The sequence below is a fragment of the Bombus affinis genome, chromosome 10 (assembly GCF_024516045.1).
Source record: "Bombus affinis isolate iyBomAffi1 chromosome 10, iyBomAffi1.2, whole genome shotgun sequence".
NCBI classification, from domain to species: Eukaryota; Metazoa; Arthropoda; class Insecta; order Hymenoptera; family Apidae; genus Bombus; species Bombus affinis.
In genome coordinates, this window is record NC_066353.1 from 6,072,738 (window position 1) to 6,080,386 (window position 7,649).

The following is a 7,649-nucleotide window of genomic DNA, read 5'->3' on the forward strand; positions in this document are numbered from 1 at the left end:
TAAAATAAGCGTCGATCAAAAAGTGCTTCGGCACTAAAATCTCAACAATTTCAAAAACTCCAGCTAACCATTGCGGCCTAATTCAACGATGTTTCAGCGATACCTATTTCCACTATCTGTTCGTTTATTTCTGTCCGAAATTGTAGTCGGTCGAAGAATATGGAACATTTGATAGAACTCAACTTATGGTCAAGAGCTACCAGGCTACGGACTGGTGCTTTAATTCTCAAATACAAGAAAAGGGATGGAATAATTCATAAGGGGGTTGCCGTTTCCTCAGCGTTTTGTGCGTCCGGAGCTTCCACGCGGAATAGCTCCTTTTCAAGCGGATTATTCCACAAGCTACCAAGCTAATGCAGCTTCCAAGCAGCTCGTACCTTCGTCTAGCAGTTCCTGGTACGCCTGGCCTGTAATCCGTCACTTGGGAAATATTGATCCGCCATCGAACATAAAAGGGACAAAAAGAAAAACGTGGAGAGAAGATCACAGATTTTCCTGCGGCGCGACGAAGAGATCCAAGTTGTCTTCCGCTAGACTCAACCAACCAATTTCTGCTGGCTCGACGAACGTGATTAAGGAAAATTAATTATCTCTGGTCGACCATATGAAACATTTGTTTATCCTCGTCGAGTTAAGCTTTCGTGGACTTCGATAATTAATTAGCGACATCCTCGAAGACATTACAGTCGATTAATCGGGATAATTGAGTAACCCGGCTTTCCTCGTATCATTATCTACCATTTTGGAATCCTTTCTATTCCACACAACTGGTATCTGCCTCAGCTCTACTTCAATTTCCTTGCTCTCGTCTCGATTTATCGTCCCGAATTTCCGTCTACGCTTGCCAATTTCCGTGTGTCTTCTGATTCAAGATGATCTTACGATCCTTTGCTTCGTATTAATTAAATTGGCCACGATAAGCGAGACAGCGTACGTGATATACAGTGTTCATAAGTATTTTGACATTTTCAATAGGAAACTTGTATGTCCATATTGTACGCGCTACATGAAACATTTTGAAATTTCATTTCATTAGCATTGTAACATGACATGATTATTTTTCTTCTTTTTTGACAATTTGGAAGGATTAAATTAATAGACCAAGTGTAAAAAGATTTCGAAGAAATTGCAATTAGTCGAAAGAAGAAGAAAATAGCAAAGATCTTTCGATGTCTGTTACTTGATTCCATTGATCAACCAATTTCGATAAAATGTTCAACATATCTGTAACTGAACAACGTCATCCTCCTACGTACATGAACTATGAACTTTCGCGCATTTAGAGGATATTTAAAAATGCAAAATTGCGCAAAATATACATACATATATATGTAAACTCCCTAGAGTTCATGTAGGATAGGGATTCTTTTCGTTTTACGGGTAGCACGACAGGCTGTGTTTCATGGACAGAACGATCTTCCTTTGTTTTACGGACGGCCATTTGAAGAAACACGTTCTTCCCAAACGAACGGACAGAGAGTTACATTAGAGACAGATAAGGTTACAGAATAGTTATTTAAGATTTTAAAGACTGAAGATTTAAGATTTAAAGACGGAAGGAGAAATATTGGTAGCTAAGGACGTCGAAAATCGATTCTCGATTTTCAGGTAAACATTGTATCAAAGACTTGTTATTTCCCGCGTAGATCATTTTCGTTATTTATTGTTATAGACGCATATTAATTGTTTATTTTTGTATTTTTAATTACTTCATAATAAAAAAACTCGATTTTCAGACTTCAGAATCGATCCCTGAATTATCCAATTATTGAACCTTATGAATCGACTTTCCCTACGCCATGTTGCTGAAAGTTAACCTACGCGTCGTCATGAACGAGAACGCGAAACAGTAGAAGATAGAGAAGATATAGAATCTATCAGAAGACCAGAAGACAAAATATGCTATATTTTCCCCCCGGAATATCAAGAAGAAAAGTACCATCAACAATTATTCAGTTTACCAATAGTGAAGAAGGTCGCAAACAGTCTAACCAAGTTAGGCCAATGTAGAAATATTAAACTCACAATAGATGACGAGACAGCAACATTGTATATCAATACGGATTCAAGCTTCGCATTCCGAGACATTGTCTTAGAGGAACCAGAAATAACTCGCACAAGAAAAACAAAGACGGAAATTGACATGGTAAAACTTCTAGAGACTCTCCGAAAACGAGATAAGAGGGACATATAGGAAATAAACTTCAATATAGAACGATTTGAAGGAACTCGGAAAGCCACAGACTGGATATCGGAGCATGAAGAGGAATGCAAAAGATACAAAATAAAAGGTAATGAGGAAAAAGTCAAAGGTTTAAGAAAGTATCTAGGAAAAACAGCAGAAAGATGGTACCAAACGAATCTGCTGAAAGCTGAAGGACGCAACTGGGAAGATTGGAGGAAGCATTTCTCAAAACTTTTAACCCTTTGAGTGCTGTGGGCCCATATAGGTGTCTGGTGAAAGCTATCTGTAAGGACTAAGGATATATATACTCGTTTTCTGTAAGTGACTGGCATGGACTAAGGACGCATGTATGGGTTTCTCAAATGTTCCAAACACCTACGCAGAAGTAATACTATTACATTTGTGCGAAATAAATATAAACGCATTCCTTACGGCATTAAACAAATGCCAATAGTGTCTCCTTATTGTTGAAGTGATCACCACTTGTAAGAAAACTCTACATATGGTTTTGTTAGTTTTCTCAAGTACTGAGATTTTCACATACGATTAAATTATTAACTTGTGTTCTATTTTCTAAATTTAGTTTTCTAGTTTATTACCCAAATTCTAGTTAATTGTAAATTTCAATGTTTATAATAAATAATTAAAAATAATTAAAAAATTTCTTCAATCATTTAATATCGCGCAAAAGAATTGCTATAACTTATAACGATTTGTGCTTTGAATAGTCAATCAACAGAGTTCAGTCTACCGAAAAATTATTTCGTCCATAGCGATCGTCAGCGCTAGATACGCGCCGTCCGTACGGACGGCATAGGCCGCGAGTATTCAGCACTCAAAGGTTAAGAGTAAAGGTTGGTCGGTAATACGATATGCTTACAATTTTATATACCTTTCAGGTTCGTCCATAGAATATGCAATAGAGAAAGAACGACTAATATTGGAAGTAAAAGAAGTAAAAAGAAGAATGCCTGAAGATGTGAGGGTGCACCTGATTGTCATTGGATTACCTATCGAAATCCAAGATAAAATCGAAAGAGAAAGTATACAGTCAACAAATAACCTAATGGGAATTTTGGGACAATATGAAGATTGGAGAAACTGATTCCATTAAAATTATCCGTGCAGATCGATACCCAGTAATGACATCCAAAGAAATTCGAGTATGCGAGAAAGAAGAACATTAAATTAATTTTCACCTCGACAGACTGTCCATCCTCAATGGACTAAACGAGAGGATAAATCAGACATTAGTAAACAGCATCAGATGTAAGATCAATTAAAAAAAAAAAGAGAAACTGGACAAAAATTGCAGAAGAAAGCGTAGAAGAGTACAATAACACCAGACACAGTGTAACGGGATTTGCCCCAAATCATTTACTGTATGGAAAAATGATTGAAATCGTCCCTGAGGGAATAATGGAGAATAAGATAAACCTAAAAAGAGACAGAGAAGAAGCATTCAAAAACTCAACAAGAAATTTCGAAATCAACAAACAAAAATACGATAAAAAAAGAAGAGAACACGAATTAAAAATTGGTGATATAGCCTTCACCCACAACGGGAACAAAATGAATAGAAATAAGCTGGAAGAAATTAGGAAAGGACCTCTCAAAATTCTAAGAAGGATTTCAAACTCTATATATGAAGTGGATAACGGTAATCGGAGATCTGATGGGAATTTCTTCCACTCAAGTAAGCTGATCCCTTATAGAGAAGATAATTAACAAAGTAATTATCAACACGAGGAGGGGAGATGTAAACTCCCTAGAATTCATATAGGATAGGGATTCTTTTTGTTTTAGGGGTAGCACGACAGGCTGTGTTTCACGGATAGAACGATCTTCCTTTGTTTTACGGAAGACCATTTGAAGAAGCACGTTTTTCCCAAATGGACGGACAGAGAGTTACATTAGAGACAGGCAAGGTTACAGAATAGTTATTTAAGATTTTAAAGACTGAAGATTTAAGATTTAAAGTCTGAAGAAGAAATATCGGTAGCTGAGGACGTTGAAAATCGATTCTCGATTTTCAGGTAAACATTGTATCAAAGACTTGTTATTTCCCGTGTAGATAATTATCGTTATTTATTGTTATAGACGCATATTAATTGTTGTTTATTTTTGTATTTTTAATTATTTCATAATAAAGAAACTCGATTTTCAGACTTCAGAATCGATCTCGGAATGATCCAATTATTGAACTTTATATATATAATAGTATAAAAAATACTTAAAATATTCAAAGTACTATGATTTCTCTAATACTTGTTAGGTAAAACAATTTTCTACCGAGGTTCTTCTCTCTTAATTACATTCTCGAAAATATGAATTTATATAAAAATCCGTAGTTTAGTCTAACTGATATAATATGTGTTGTTTAAATCTTACTACAGGCCCAGATAAAAAAGACGTAAAAAGTGACCTTTACTTCCTATTTCGAAATTCCAACCGTATTGCTATTTCTTCAAATTATCTTTACAAGTCAGCCGGTAATCTAATCTTTCTAACTCCCCCCAAAAGATGAAGTCGCTTGGCTGAATTTTAATAAAGTTATTATGTTTCAAGGAACGTGTGCTGATATTTGATCGTCATCAAGGAAGCCGTGTTTTGCTGTAATATTAATGAATCAGCGTATATTTATACTTGGGAAAATATTAAATGAAGATAATATACAGGATAAAGTGGAAGATAATATTTTAACAGATATCACAGAAATATAGTAGAAATATAGTACGATGATTATGATACTATGGACATGATACAATGGCTGAATGGATTTAATATGATTCTTTTAATTAATCGTGACGCTAGGTTTATCTCTGCATCGAATAATCAATTGGAACGTGGATATAAGGGTAAGAAAATTAAAATGGTGCGAGACAAGCGGTATGTAACTTTATAAAATTAAATCTGCTAAGGAAAATGTGCAATTTAACAGATAAAATAATTTATAATACACGCAACATGTTTATAAAATTTTTTTTTGAGACGTATTCAGATACAATACTTTCGTAAGCCCCTGTTTATTTGACAAGGTCTACAGCGTATTCACCGTGCTACTTTTTTCGCTAGATGCTGAGGGTACTCGATAATCGAGTGACTTTCGTGACTTCGAGTGATGTCACTCAACGTCCAACGAACAGCTCGAAGCCGAATACCAGGAATAGTAAGAAAGTATTTACCAATCATTTTAAAATCCTGGATAAATCACGTACATTTGTTAAAGATAAACAAAAGAACAGAATTAAATATTCCAGAGTTACAAGAGGCTCCGCCCTTTTTTTTCTTAACAAGCTCTTTACTATTCATCATGAGAATTTAACAGCAACAATTTGTGTCTCGCGTGACTTACAAAATTTTAGTAATAAGATCCAACTGTATAAGAGAGCTCTGGAATAATTTATTTCGGATTTATTTGCATCTTATTTAAAGGGACAAAGTCCAAAGAGGGACTGATACTCTCTTTTTTTCCAGTTTCTTCTACACAGAAGGGAGGAGCAAGCTTACTCTTCGTACAATAAATAGAAGGAGCTACATATGTTTTTAATCGTGAAGGTCGCGGTAAACTTACGAAATTTGGAAACGTCAAGGGTATCGTAAGGTTTCTGCGAATCCTTTTTATGGATTCCCGTGATTCTCGATTTACTGCCGCTTTTCGTATTTCTTGTGCGTATTAAAGGACCTTGCACGACGCAATCTCAGCGGAAAATCTTAGCAATAAAACGTCCAGCTGTTAACCACAACTGGCATCGAAAAATTTGGAAATGTCGTAAAAGTCCAGATTGTCGAAGTAACACGTGCACGTTGTTCAAGTAACATCGTGAAAAACAATTTAGAGGAGACAATTATTATAATAGAATTTCTCGAATAATTAGTATGACGTGTGCCATGCGAATAAATAGTCGTGTTTGATGTGGTATTATTAGTTTCCCATTAAATTTAACTGTTCTTTTGGCAATCTACGTAAGAGATTCAAAGCAAACAAATCCATCGACTGTAAGTATTTATTAAACATTTCTAAACTCAAAATAAAAGAGAGAGAGAGAGAGAAAGAGAGAGACAGTAATGACTCGCCACTTTTTATTTTGCTAATCTAAAATAAATTTATTCAGCAAATTTGTCAATACGTTTACCAAGGCCCACCTTTACCTAGTTTGATGCAAATGAGAAACGGTAAGTATTAGCAACACCATTTCCAAGAAACTTGAGGTACTATGTCAAACTTAGTTGACACGAGAAGCAACCATTGTACGCTTAACTGACGGTCACGGAATACATTACTTCTTGATACAATCTCCCTGCTTGATTTCCCTTTACCTTTGATTTTCTCCTACCTCTGGAAACCACTTTGGTATTTAATATTAACACAGTCCTTTAGATGGAACAACTAGCTCTCTCGATAAACTTAAATATAAATAGAGAACTTTGTTACGAATTTAATTTTAGAACAATTAGTGGAATGTTCGTCAATCTGCATTCAAAGTGAGTAAAATTCGCGTTATGGAATTATTCCTTTCATAAATAAGCGAGTGGTTGCCGATTCAGATAAATTGAAAAATTAGTAGAATTTTGTAGAGAAGTAGAAAATGTTTTTTTATTCCCGTAGTTTTCTTACGCCAGGCGAATTAAAATTAGCAGAGTTTTCTTATCATGCAGATTTCTGCATATTCATCTAATAAACTGGAAATTTGCCGCAAGCGGCAAGCCACGCCGATTCGCTGAAACTCTTATCGAACAAAATAACTAGAAACTTCTTCCCTCGCTCTACTTTCCATACACGCGCTAGTTTCTCTATACATATTCGTTTTTCCATTTTTGTTGCAAACGCTTCTTCGCTTCGATGATCATAGGTTGATAAATCAAAGGCTTTATTCGAGCTCATTCTAGTCGAATTTTTTCCCTAGTTTTAATCAAAATTCCCTTCCATCCGTATTAATTTTGTCACGTATAAGCAGCTGCGTTTAATTTCGCTCTTCGTGCACGAACTACAATTCGTGAAATACAATTTATATGACCATCAACTCGACGGTTCACATTTACACAAATTTTTTCGACCGTATTTTAAATGCCATGAGATATCGGACCTAGTCAGAATATAATTTCTATCAAATTATTTGCGTACATTGCAATATTATTCGCTGTATTTCTTTGCACACTATACGTAGTATCGGGTAAAATACGATGGTTCATGAAAGTGTTCGGAGAATTATCAAACCACTTGTACGTGTGTCGTATAAAACATTTCGAAACTTTATTAGCATTGTAATGAGACTGTAATATTTGCAAAATTTTAAATGAATATGAAATCTACTCGCAATCGTTTTGAGGGGTAGTTTCATGCATATGAATTTTCTGTTTGAAGAAACAAAGGATGATGTCTAATATAACGAAAAACGACTGTTCGAATACGTCGGTGCCTTTTATGAAGCTCGCAATCCCTTGCTCGTAAACATTTTCAGAT

General features: G+C 35.2%; 1 long non-coding RNA gene across 1 annotated transcript; it reads left to right on the forward strand.

Moving 5' to 3' along the window:
* The first annotated feature begins 1,296 nt into the window (after positions 1 to 1,296).
* LOC126921570 (uncharacterized) lies at positions 1,297 to 4,850 on the forward strand. Its single transcript, XR_007712399.1, has 4 exons — positions 1,297 to 1,608; positions 1,737 to 3,881; positions 3,992 to 4,221; positions 4,754 to 4,850. It is a non-coding gene; the product is annotated as an uncharacterized LOC126921570 (long non-coding RNA).
* The last annotated feature ends 2,799 nt before the right edge of the window (positions 4,851 to 7,649 follow it).